General features: G+C 33.8%; 1 protein-coding gene across 1 annotated transcript in view; it reads right to left on the bottom strand.

The window, feature by feature from the left end:
* Positions 1-13,903, bottom strand: part of Galntl6 (polypeptide N-acetylgalactosaminyltransferase like 6) — a 1,152,292-nt gene that overhangs the window by 466,924 nt on the left and 671,465 nt on the right. The gene's annotated exons all lie outside the window — the stretch shown is intronic.

The following is a 13,903-nucleotide window of genomic DNA, read 5'->3' as shown; positions in this document are numbered from 1 at the left end:
CACATAAAACATTTTAGCACCTTTGTTTGCATAGTGACTTTAAAATTTCCCATTTCATGTTTACTAGTCATTTTATCCTTTGATTCTATATGTGCAATCATTTCCACAAAAATCTTACCAAGTACATGCACAGGAAGGTTCTCTATAATACCCACTTTGAAAATTGGCGAACTTGACAATCAGGAAAATAAACAGATAAGCCTCTGAACAATTATTTTTTTCTGAATTAACTTAAAATCTCTTTTGGTTCATAATATATTAAATATTACTAAATTCTACCTATCGACAAAGCCCCCAAACTGTTGATGCATTTAATAAAATATGTGAAACATTTCAGTTACTCAATATAGGAAAGAATATAAACTCTAAAGAATAAAAAGCAAAAAAATCAATTTTTTTCCTTCAAATAATTTAATATTTATTTATTTATTTATATTTATTTATTTTTGGTACCAGGGATCAAACTTGGCAGGCATGGTGCCACTGAGCTAAGTCCCCAGCCCTGATAATGGAATGCTTTGTTGTTTGTCTTTGTTTTTGGGTTTTTTTTTTTTTGATTCTTGCAATCGAACCCAGGACCTTGCATTTTCAAGGCAGGGAGCAGAACCACTGAGCTAAATCCCTGGCCCCAGATAATTTTAAAGAAGAAGAAGGAGAAATAAACAAATGAAAAGAATTTTAAAAAGCCAAAAAATTAACTCTGATTCCAATATCAAAAGATGTCAATGAAAGGACTTTGTAAATGAATTGTATATGTATAAGGTAGCTGAATGTAGATTTCATTTTTCATTTGTGCTGGTTTTCCTATCAAACTTGCAGCCTTCTACAAATGCTGCCCATCAAAAATTCTTGTTCTTTTAAACCAAGAGTTTCAGACCATGCCAGAATTATCCCCTAAGAGTATAACAGACTTTTTGAATTGAATTGAAAGTTTTTATGACTGAAATTTCATGTCTTGTCCCAATGAATAGAAAACTTTGCTAATGTCAGGATCCAAGTTGAACTCTAATAATTGGAAAAAAAGATGTATTGATTACTAATGAGCCTGGAATTCATCTGACTTTTTATCATGATGGAATGACAAAATTTACTTCATATTGAAGTAAAATGGATTTCTAATTGTTAATTGACATCCAATGGACATCATAGCATCATTTTAGAAATTTTTAAAGAAATAAAAGAAATTGTGATCATTGCCATCATGACATGATTATTAAAATTCGGTATGGTTTAATTTGGGTAAAAATCTTAAAAATTAGATCATTTATCATCATGTTTAGTCACTTTTATTTTATTTATTTATTTTTTTAGTCACTTTTAAATGTTAATGTTAAAATATCTGAAGCCAGGTGTGGTGGCATACATCTGTAATCCCAGTAGTTGAGAGGCTGAGGCAGGAGGATAGCTTCAAATTCAAAGCCAGGATGAAGTACAAAGCAAAAAAAAAAAGAAAAAAAAGAAATCTCAAAGGATTTTTAATTAAATAAAATAAAGACCACAAACTTCTTAGAAAACTTCAGAGTTTATTCCCATTTAACAATTCAATTCTATTCTGCAAAATAAAAATTCAAAAGAGCAGTATTCATGATTACAAATATTCTGTGTGGTCTGCTGGGAATCATAGAGGAATTCAAATCCAGATCATGCTGTACTGGAAAGAATTGACAACGTTTTGGCATGCTAACTTCTAAAAAATGTTGGATCTTGGTATAGAAACAGAATTATTTGCCTGTTTATTTGGAAATATAATAAATTTAAATGCCTAGAAGTATGAATCATTAAGTTACATTAATTAATTATGATCTACATATTCAAATGGCTTTAAATACATTATCACCATCATCATAGTAATAATCACCACTTTGGTTATTATAATTTCAGAGAATTTTATGTGATAAATATGTTTAATAGTTTTGATCAAATTTTCTTTTTTGGGAATTGAAACATGACATTTTTATTTTTTTTTACATTAAAATGTAATTTACACTCAGTGAAATTCACTGATTTGTCAAACCTAGTAAGTTTTGTCAAATCAATAGCACTTGTATTAATTTACTAGAGAGCCACATTCTTGGCATCTCATTTATACTTTACCACATTTTAAATTTCCTTCTCCAACTATATTAGATTAGAATTTATAGCGTAAACTGGTGAGTTTTGTGGTGTCACAATTCAGCCCATATCAACTTGCATAGGACTCACACATTTCATTTCTCAAAATATAGAATGTTTTCTTTACTCTGGAAAACTTCTTCATGCTGTTTTCTAGTAATTTCTCAACACATGACCCACAAAATGACAACAACTATTGTCTTCCATCATCATAGTTTAGTTCCTGGCTGTTCTGGAACTTCATGTAAATAAATTGCGCTTTGCATAAATGTCTTATTAAGAGTTATCTATGTTATTGTGTTGTTGGGTCTAGCAGCACTACTTTATTTTATATTGTTTAATAATATTGTTTTACATGCGTATATTAGTTTTCAAACAATTCTTCAGTTGATGGATATTGTGGTTGTTCCCAGTTTAGGGATTTTATTATTAAAGCTGCTGTATATACTACTATACATATTTTAGTTTTGTTCATTGAAATATGCTTTTATTTCTCATGCTAAATTTATAGAAGTACATTTTCTGGATCATAAATAGATGTATGATTAAATCTTTTAGAAAACTTGTTAGAGTCCTTTTTACAATTAGGTTATACCATTTTAAACTCTAAGTTACAAGGACCAGTGAGAAGCGGAGCCTGCATTACCACCCCAGCGCCCCAACCCTTGCCTCAGGCCTCCTGGCTGTGCCTGTACCTGGATCCACACCGCAGAAGCACAATGTGTCATAAAGGCCATTGTCCTGAGCTCCAGAAGATAGAGCAGAAGTGAACAACAGAAAGAGGGCCTTGCTCTTTCTAAGTCCCCATCCCAAAAGATAAAGTTGCAATACTGAAGTTTATTCACTATAAACATATTTTAGGCTAGTCCTTGATTTTGATTTAATTCACACGGTTAAAGGTGATAGATTAATAACCACCACACATTGTCATTTTCTAGGCTGTGCTTGATATTATTGTTGTTGCTGATTGTATCACTTGGGCTAAGGAGTTGTGATTGATCTAATCAGTTATCCTTCCTGGTATAATGAAAGTGAGATTGCCCCAGAGTCATTAGAGACTCAAAACCTGAAGACCACCTATATCTGGAAGACACCTCTGAGAAGCAATCATTCCATATGGGTTCTAAATACAAGCAACAAAGATACTTACAATAAGCAATATTGAAGTATCAACTCAGGAAATTAAACCAAGGACAGTACCAACAACAAAAATAAAAAACTTCACGAATACCAAACCAGCACTCAAACAATTTTTAAAAATATCCCAGAAAAAGGCAATGAAAGTCACAACTCCATGAGGCCCAACAGAGCAAATCCAAAATATTTCATCAGTCAAGGAAAAAACTTAAAGGGAGAGGGGGAAAAATAAAAAAGAGCCAACAACAGGAAAATAACATGACAATGATAAGTCAAAACATATCAGTTATAACCATCAATGTTAATGGCCTCAATTAACCAATTAAAAGAAATAGACAGGCAGAATGGATTAAGAAGCAACATACAACAATATGCTGTATACAAGAAATATGCCTAGTTCAAAAAGAAATTCATAAACTGAAAGTAAAAGAATGGAAAACAGTTCTCCATGTGACAGGAACCTAGAAAAAAGCAGGGGTAGTAATCTTTTTTGCAAAGTAAATTTCAAACCAAAACTAATTAAGAGAAACAAAGAAGGTCACTACATCCTTGTAAAGGAAACAATCCAAGAGGAAGAGATGACAATCATAAATATGTATGCATCAAATACTAATGCCCCCAACTATACAAAACAAATATTAATGGACATGAAAAATCAAATAATCATTAATACAATTGCAGTGGGGGAACCTCAATACCTCACTATCACAAATAGACAGATCATCTAGACAGAAAATCAACAACAAAATTCTAGAACTGAACCAAGGTTTTGAACAAATGGAATTAATAGATGTCCACAGAGTTTTTCACCCTACAAAATCAAAATATACAATCTTTTCAGCTGCACACAGATCATTCTCCAAAATGGACCACATACTAGTTCATAGAATGTACTTAAGTAAATGGAAAGGAATTGAAGTTATCCCGTGTATATTATCAGACCATAGTGCAATTAAACTGGAGATCAATAGCATAAGAAACTGCAAGAACTTCACAAACACATGGAAATTGAATAACACTCTCATGAAAACCAATGGTTAACAGGGGCAATTAAAGCAGAAATTAGACAGTTTTTACAATTTAACCATAATGTCAGTACAACATACAGGAATTTATGGGACACAATGAAAGCAGTTCTACGAGGGTAATTCATAGCAGTGAATACCCACTCTAGGGAAACAGAGCAAGCTCAAATAAACAAACTAATGGTGAATCTTAAACTCCTAGAAAAAGAAGAGCAAGACAAACCCAAAGCTCATACAAGGGAGGAAATTATAAAGATCAGGGCAGAAATCAAAGCTATGGAAACTAAGAGAAGGATACAAAAAAAATCAATGAATCAAAGAGTTGGTTTATTGAAAGAATAAATAAAATCGATAAACTCTTTAGCCAACATTATCAAAAATAGGAAAGAAAAGGCTCAAATCCATGAAATTAGGAATGAAAAAGGGGAAGTCACAACAGATCCAGCAGAAATCCAGAGGATCATCAATACCTACTTTGAGAACCTATACTCTAATAAAATCGAAAGCACAGAAGATTTGGACAGATTTCTAGATACATATGAATTATCAAAGTTGAATGAAGAAGATATAAAAATTCTAAATACCCCTATCTTCAAAGACTTTGTTTCCATTTTTTCTTTTTCTCATATAAATTCCATTCCTTTCTTTCTTTATCCCTATCCCTTCCACTTCCCAGGATGGAGGGGTTGAACGGAGGGCGGGAGAATGGGGGAAAAATAAGAACCAAAATGGATTATGTAAAGGGGCAAATTTCCAATGATGAATGTCATTATATTGTATATTTTAAATGTACCAATAAAATTAATTTTAAAAATTCTAAACACCCCAATTACAATCAGTGAAATTGAAAATGTAATTAAAAATTTACCAACAAAGAAAAGCCCAGTTCCTGATGGATTCACTGCTGAATTCTACTAGGCATTTAGAGAAGAACTATCACCACTACTCTTTAAACTGTTCAATGAAATTGAAAGGGAAGAAATACTTCCAAATTCATTCCTGGAAGCAAGTGTTACTTTGTTTGGAAAATCAGGAAAATACCTAACCAAAAAGGAGAATTACAGGCCAATCTCCCTAATGAACATAGCTGCAAAAATCCTCAATAAGATAGTGGCAAACAGAATACAGAGGGTCATCAAGAAGATCATACACCCTGACCAAGTGGAATTCATCTGATCAATGCAGGGATGGTTCAACATACGTAAATCAATAAATGTAATACACTATATTAACAGAGTCAAGGACAAAAACCAAATGATCATCTCAATAGATGCAGAAAAAGCATTTGACAAAATTTAACACCTATTCATGATAAAAACCCTGCAGAAAATTGGAATACAAGGTCTTTATCTCACCTTGATAAAGGCTATCTATGAAAATCCAACAGCTAACATCATACTAAATGGTCAAATACTGAAAACTTTCACGTTAAAATCAGGAAAAAGACAAGGATGTCCATTATCACCACTCCAGTTCAGTATAGTTCTGGAAACATTAGCTACAGCAACTAGACGAAAGAAAGAAATAAAAGCAATAAAATAGGAAAGGAAGAAGTTAAACTGTCATTATTTACTGAGAATATGATACCCTACATAGAAGACCCAAAAAACTCCACCAAATGACTTCTAGAATTAATTGACAGATTCAGTAGAGTAGTTGGATTCAAGGTAAACCCTCAAAAATCAATAGCCTTCTTGTACACAAATAACAGACTCACTGAGAGAGAAATTAGGGAAACAGTCCCTTTCACAATAACAACCAAAAAATGAAATATCTAGGCATCAATTTAATGAAGAAAGCAAAGACCTCTACCCTGAAAACTACAGCACTCTGAAAAAAGAGATTGAGGAGGATATAGAAAATGGAAAGACATCCCTTGTTCCTGGGTAGGAAGAACCAATATAGTGAAAATGGTCATACTTCCAAAACTGCTATACAGATTCAATGCAATCTGAATTGAAATCCCAACAGTATATTTCACAGAACTAGAGAAAACTATCTAAAGATTCATTTGGAACAAGAAGAGACCTAGAATAGCAAAAGCAATTCTAGGCAACAGAGACATGGCTGGGGGTATCACAATCCCCAAGTTGAAACTATACTATGAAGGCATTGTGATTAAAAACAGCATGATACTGGCAAAGAAATAGACTACAGGATCAGTGCAATACATTAGAAGATGCAGAAACAACTCCAGACATACTCAGCTACCTCATCTTTGACAAAGGAGCCAACCATCCTCATTGGAGGAAAGATAACCTCTTGAATAAATGGTGTTGGAAAAACTGAATTTCAACTTGCCAAAGATTAATACTTGACTTCCATCTTTCACCATGCACTGAACGAAAATCAAAGTGGATTAAAGATCTAAATATTAAAACAGAAACACTAAACTTGTTGGAAGATAAGTTAGGTAGAACTCTTGAAGACATTGGCATAGGAAAATCCTCAGTAGTGTGGGAACTAGCACAAAGAATCAATAACTGGGATCTCATCTTATTAAAAAGCTTTTGCACTCCAAGAGAAACCACCAACAGAGCTAAGAGACAACCTACAGTGTGGGAAAAATTTTTTCTAAAAGATTAAAAAAATATTTTCTAAAAGATTTAATGTTTTAGCTTATGAATAGCTACTATAATTACTTTCATTTGACAGATGAAAAGCCATAAGCACATATTGGTTAAACTGCTTCCCTGATGTCTAACACCACCTGAGCCAGAACTTGAACTAAGACATTTTCTACTCTTCACCACAATGCTAGACTCTCACTGATTATGCTAAAGTAGGGAAATGTAACCAAAAGGTCACAAACTTTTTTGACTTTCACTTTTTCAAGGAACATCTATTAGTATGTTATTGAACATTCATGTTCTGTGGAGAATGATTTGGGAAATGTGTGTGCTATAAATATTTATTGTCCAAAGTAAATCTCCATCATAGAAAAAGATTTCTTCTTCAATGGCTTAGTATTTTGGAAACATGGTAGAGGTTCCATAGAGCTTATGTTTCTGTTTGTTCCCAAGTCCAAGGCTTTATTACCTTTTTGTTGCTCAGATTGTCTACCTAAACCATATTTATCTCTAGTTATCCATAAACAAGTTCCTCTAAAATGTTTCTTGTCTGGGTCTGGTAGGCATTGTTGATCTATGATGGTGTTTATTGTTGTTTCCATAATACAGAAAATATTCCAAAAGACTTGTAGCAGTACTTGACTTCATGTCCATGTCCTGTCCCTTCCCTTCCCTTCCCTTCCCTTCCCTTCCTTTCCCCTCTCCTATCCTCCCTTTCCCTCTCCTCCCCTCTGTCTCTGTTTCTCTCTGTCTTTCTGTCTCTTTGTCTGGCTCTGGTCAGTTCTCTCTCTCCCCCCTCCCTCCCTCCCTCTCTCTCCCATTTCCTCCTTCTCTCTCTGGACTGAACTCAGAGCCTTAGCACTGAGCTACATCCCTAGCCCCTATTTTATAGTTTATTTTGAGACAGGGTCTCCCTAAGTCATTAAATTTTCCAAGCTGCACTCAAACTTGCAGTCCTACTTTAGCTCCCAGAGTGCTGGGATTATCAGTGTGAGCAAGCACACCTAACTCTCATTATCTCCTTTGGAGAGAGCAGTTACCAGACAAAATACTCAAAGAATGGCCAGCTATATTTGAATTTAAGAAACAAAAAACTTAAAATAAGTATATTCTATGAACTATTTGAAACTTATTTAGAATTAAAAATGTTATTTATCTAAAATCAAACTTCACTGAGGTGTGTATATTTATTTGCTGAATAGTTATGGGGCTAAGTACATGCCTGTCATATGTGAAGAGATCTTTCACATATTAATTTAAAGCCATCATATCTTTAGAATGAATGTATTCTAGCATCTAGATCTTCCATTGGCTGGAGGGTGGTTACTATGACTCTATGTTCTATAACATAAAAACAAAGCTCTCCTATCTAGAAGAATAAAAGTGAATTCATAAAAATTCTTAAAGATATTCTAAGAATATTTTGGCAAATCTACCAGGAAAAGTAAAGCATCCTATTACAGTATATTAGCGTTATAACTAGTAGGAACAAAGAAGATGGAAATAACAAAAATGTTTCACATTAAAGGACATTTAAGTTTAAAAACATGAGATGGAACCTAATTAAATGCCAGAAGGTATACAAACATAATGTTGAGTTTGCAAATTTAAATACAGGAAAGCAAGCAATTTAGACACTAAAAATTCCCTGGCAACATTAACTCACCCACATTGTGCATTGTGGATAATAAAGTTCGCATTCAGCAACCAGAAATGTTGTTTATAGCACAAAATATGTGCAACTCAATATCATTAACATTTACCTTAACACATTTCAAAGGTTCAATATTTTCATTGCACTAATGTAGAAAGAACTACTTAGTCTTAGAATTAAAAATTCTTATAACATACTTGTTTATCTCATAATTTTTGATTAAAATCAACTTGGGTTGTGTTTTATTTCAACATCATAGGAAATACTATTTTTATATTTAAGGAATGTTAATTTTCATGTATCTTTTGAAGATTCACCTCCTAAAATTATTTTTAAATAAGTATATTCTATGTACTATTTGAAACTCATTTAGAATTAAAAATGTTATTTATCTAAAATCAAACTTAACTGAGGTTTGCATATTTATTTGCTGATTCAGGCAAAATGTCAGTAGTCATCAAAATGTATTAATCTATTATACTTCCTGGTATTTTAATAAAAGCTGGAGAGATCTCACACTGTGAGGATATTAACTATGTCACTTATACGCTGTGTGCCTGAAGGCAAGTTATGTTACCAATTTTTACTTCAATTTCATTTATAGAATTGAGATAAATTATAATGGCATTTGTTTCAAAAAGATGTTATAAGAAATAAATAAGTTAATAATCTGGAAAGTTCTTTGAGTAATCTATGGTAGATGATAGTTAAAATTTCTCACTGTTTCTAGGTAACAGTATTCCATATGTATAGGTGGAAGGAGATTTTATGTTGTCCTTTTTTATTCTTCTACAGTTCAGATATTAGAATACTTAAAACAATTTGGGTGAATATCATCATTTAAAAGCATACATTTATAGATTTAAAAACTTATGGGTTTGAATTGTGACCAATAAAATTGTGGAAAAAGTTATTAAAACTTACTGGTAATCAAGAAATAAAAATCCACGTGAAAATTATATGCTATTATACACCTGCAAAGATAACTAAATGGAATAAGATTGGCAGTAACACATGCTGGTGAGGGTCTGGAGCACATAGAATTATCAAGCATTGTTGATGTGAATGTCAATTTCTTGCAACCATTTAGAACAACTTTTTGGCAAATGTTACCTGCTAAATTGATATGTGTATATCCTATAATTTAGTAATTTCAGAAATGCATGAGTCTGTGCATCAAAAGGAATTGCATAGTGATTTTAGTAATATTATTTATAATAGCAAGAACCTGGAAACCACCCAAATTTCTATTAGTAGCAGAATGGTGAAATTGTGGCACTTTCCCAAATGGACTTGTCTGAGGGCAATGAGGATAGAGGTGTGACATGTACACCTGGAAACATGATGACTCTTATAGCCACAATATTGATAAATGATATAATCAAATATAACCTACAGTGTGATTCAAATTATGTAAAGCTAAAACTCAGGATAGCTGGTGTTAGACAGGAAAGTATTTCTTTTGGGGAGGAGGGATTTGAAGGTCTCAGGAGCTACCGATATTCTGTCTCTTTGCCTGGGAGCTGGTCACCATATGACAATTCATTGACATAAGTTCTTAAGACATAGCCACTCTTCTGTATGTGCTGTTTTCTTTTTCTTTTTAGTTCCGGGAATCAAACTCAGGACCTTGCACTTGTGAGACAGGCGCAGTGCCACTGAGCTACATCCCTGGCTATGTGCCGTTTCAACTAAAAATTTTTTTAAATTAAGAAATCATTTAAATTTGAGATGTTCCCTTATCCCTGGAAAAATTGTTATGACTTGTATCTTTCAGTCATTCAAGTTCTCTGTAAGCTTCTTTTAGAAATCAATGTCCACTTGGAAAGACAAAGGGTAAACTAACCCTTACTCTTATCATACCAACTAATAATTAATTATAATTATAAATAATTAACTACAATTATAAATATATGCAGTGCTTTTTTGAGTAATATAGCAATAAGGAGAACTTGAGCTTCAATAATTTATGGTCTTACAATGACTCAAGGGTCAGCCAGAATAGAGTTGAAAATTAGAAATAAGAAGTGATAAACTCAGGAATATGCTTATTAAAGGTGATGACAATTGGAGGAAGGCCAAAGTATGTATCAGATGCTGTGGAGATGGAAATGAGATTTCATTCAGCATCTTCCATTCTAGCCAGGCATATTCCATTCAATGACATACTATATAATCAGGAAAATATTGTTAATATAAGCATTTAATTTATGTTAATGATGAATTAGAATCTTGCATTTTTGCCATTCAAGATGCAGTTATGAAATGTATAAGTTTATATTAATAAGGTGAGTTTAGAATTTAAGGTAAAATTCAACTCATCATTTTAAGGTGGAAGATTATCACCTTGGGAAAACCTAGTTAATCCAATAAATGAAAACCAAAGTATTTTAAGATGCAAAGAGATATTTTGGCATCTTAAACTAAAATGAGTCAGAGCTAGAGAAGAGCTCAAGAACTGTCATCTAGGACCCTTAGGCCATTCAACATATTTGAAGGCACCCATGACTTTGCTTGAAAAGCTCCAGAAAACAAGGGGTTTATTTCAGAGGCAAAGCTGCTCAAATCTATCTCAAGAAGCTGCAGATGGGTAAGTATCTGAGTCAAATGACTATATTTTTAAAGACTTTTATGATTAATTCTTAAATACATGTTTAAAGAAGGAGGTACTCTACTGACCAAATATACTGAACATGTGGATATGTTTTTTTTTTAATTAAATTCTTTTATTGGTACATTGTAGGTATACAACACAATTACATTTCTCACTGGGAATTGTACCTTTACATAATGTGTCTTGGTTCTTATTTTTTCCCCATTCCTAGCCCTCCCTTCACACCCTCCACCCTTCCCTATTTACAAAGACTTTATTTCCATTTCTCATCATTTTTCCTTTCCCTTCTTTCCTTTCCCCTGCACCTCCCACTACCCCTACCCCCTTGGACCTTTTCTTCCTATTTTGGATTATCGATGAATCATTCTAATCATTGGTACATTTTAGGTATACAATATAATGATATTCATCATTGGAAATTTGCACCTTTACATAGTCTCTCCTGGTTCTTATTTTTCACCCTTGCCCAGCCCTCTCTTCAACCCCTCCAGTCCTCCCTATTTACAAAGATTTTGTTCCTATTTTTCCATTTTCTCATATTAATCCCATTCCCTTCTATCCTTTCCCCTAGCCCTCCCACTTCCTTCCCCTTTGCCCCTTTTCTTCCTATTTCACATTACCTATTATACATTTAGTCCTTATTTACACTTTCAGTTTCTCACACCAGAGAAACTATTCAGTATTTACACATGTGTGTCCTATTTATTTCACTTAAGAGTATCGCCTCAATGTGTATCCACTTAGCTATAAATGTCTCTAATTTCTCATTTTTTATGGCTGAGTAGTACTCCATTTTATAAAAAAACACATTTTCTTTATCCAGTATCCAGTTGATGGGCATTTGGGATGTTTCCAAGTTTCAGCTATTACAAACTGTACTGCTATGAACATGGGTGCACATATATCACTATGGTATGATTCTTTTAATTCTTTTGGGAAGATCCCCAGCAGTGGAATAGTGGGGTCAAATAGGACTTCCAGTCCTAGTTCTTTGAGGTATCTCCATACTGATTTCCACAGTGCTTGCACCAGTCTACACTCCCACCAGCAGTGGAGCAGGGTTCCTCTTTCCCCACAGCCCCACCAGCATTTGTTATTGGTTGATTTCATGATAACAGCCGTTCTTTCTGGGGTGAAGTGGAATCTCAGCATCGTTTTCATTTGCATCTCTCAAATGACCAGTGATGTTGAACATTTTTTCATGTGTTTATTTGCTATTTCTACTTCTTTATCTGAGAAATGCCTGTTCATTTCAGATGCCCATTTTCGGATTGGGTCTAAATTTGGGAGGTCTGATCTTTTTAAGTTCTTTATAGATTCAAGATAGTAGACCTTTGTCTGAGGAAGAGCAGGTGAAGATTTTTTTCCATGTTGTGGGTTGTCTCTTCACACTGCTGGTGGTTTCTCTTGCTGTGCAGAAGCCTTTTAATAAGAAGAGATCCCACTTGTTGATTGTTTGTGCTAGTTCATGGGCAACTGAGGTTTTGTTCATAAAATCTTTTCCTACACTGATGTCTTCAAGGGTTCTACCTAACCTCTGTTCCAACTGGTTCAGAGTTTCTATTGTAATATTTAGATCTTTAATCCATTTTGATTTCAGTTTAGTGCATGGTGAGAGATACAGGTCTAGTTTTAATCTTTGGCAAGTTGAAGCCCAATTTTTCCAGCACCATTTATTAAAGATGCTATCTTTAAGTGAGGGTGTTTGGCTCCTTTATCAAAGATGAGATGGCTGAGTGTGTCTGGCGTTGTTTCTGCATCTTGTAATCTGTTCCACTGGTCCTCAAGTCTGTTTCTTGGCCAGTACCATACTGTTTTTATCACAGTAGCTTTGTAGTAGAGTTGCAGGTTGGGGATTGTGATACCTTTTGCCATGTCTCTGTTACCTAGAATTGCTTTTGCTATTCTGGGTCTCTTCTTGTTCCAAATGAATTTTTGGATTGTTTTCTCAAGGTCCATGAAGTATGCTGCTGGGATCTCAATTGGAATGGCATTGAATCTATATAGCAGTTTAGGAAGTATGGCCATTTTCACTATATTAATCCTTCCTACCCAGGAGCAGGGGACGTCTGTCCATTTTCTGATATCATCTTCAATCTCTCTTTTCAGAGTGCCATAATTTTCAGAGAAGAGGTCTCTGATTACTTTTGTTAGGTTGATTTCTAGGTATTTCAATTTTTAGATGTTATTGTGAAAGGAATTATTTGCCCTATTTCTCTCTCAGTGAGTCTGTTTTTCATGTAGAGGAAAGCTGTTGATTTTTGTGTGTTGACTTTGTAACCAGCTACTTGACTGAATTTGGTTATTAAGTCTAGAAGACATTTGGTGGAGTTCTTGAGGTCTTCTCTATAGAATATCATGTCATCTGCAAATAATGACAATTTGACTTCTTCATTACCTATCTTTATTCCTATTATTTCTTTCTCTTGTCTAATTGCTGGGGCTAATGTTTCCAGAACTATATTGAACAAGGGTGGTGATAGTGGACATCCTTGCCTTGTTCCTGATTTGAGTGTGAAGGATTTCAGTTTTTGACCATTTAGTATGATATTGGCTGTTGGTTTTTCATAGATGGCTTCCATCAGTTTGAGGTAGAGACCATCTATTCCAATTTTTTGTAGGGTTTTTATCATAAATGCATGTTAGATTTTGTCAAATGCTTTTTCTGCATCTATGGAGATAATCATATGGTTTTTGTCCTTGGCTCTATTGATATAGTGTATTACATTGATTGATTTGCATATATTGAACCATCCCTGCATCCCTGGGATGAATCCCACTTGATCAGGGT

Source organism: Heterocephalus glaber, unplaced genomic scaffold, assembly GCF_053883595.1.
Source record: "Heterocephalus glaber isolate CG9 unplaced genomic scaffold, H.glaber_assembly_v1.0 deba00001461, whole genome shotgun sequence".
NCBI classification, from domain to species: domain Eukaryota; kingdom Metazoa; phylum Chordata; class Mammalia; order Rodentia; family Bathyergidae; genus Heterocephalus; species Heterocephalus glaber.
Note: the sequence above shows the minus strand (reverse complement) of the source record. Positions and strands in the feature narration are given on the sequence as shown.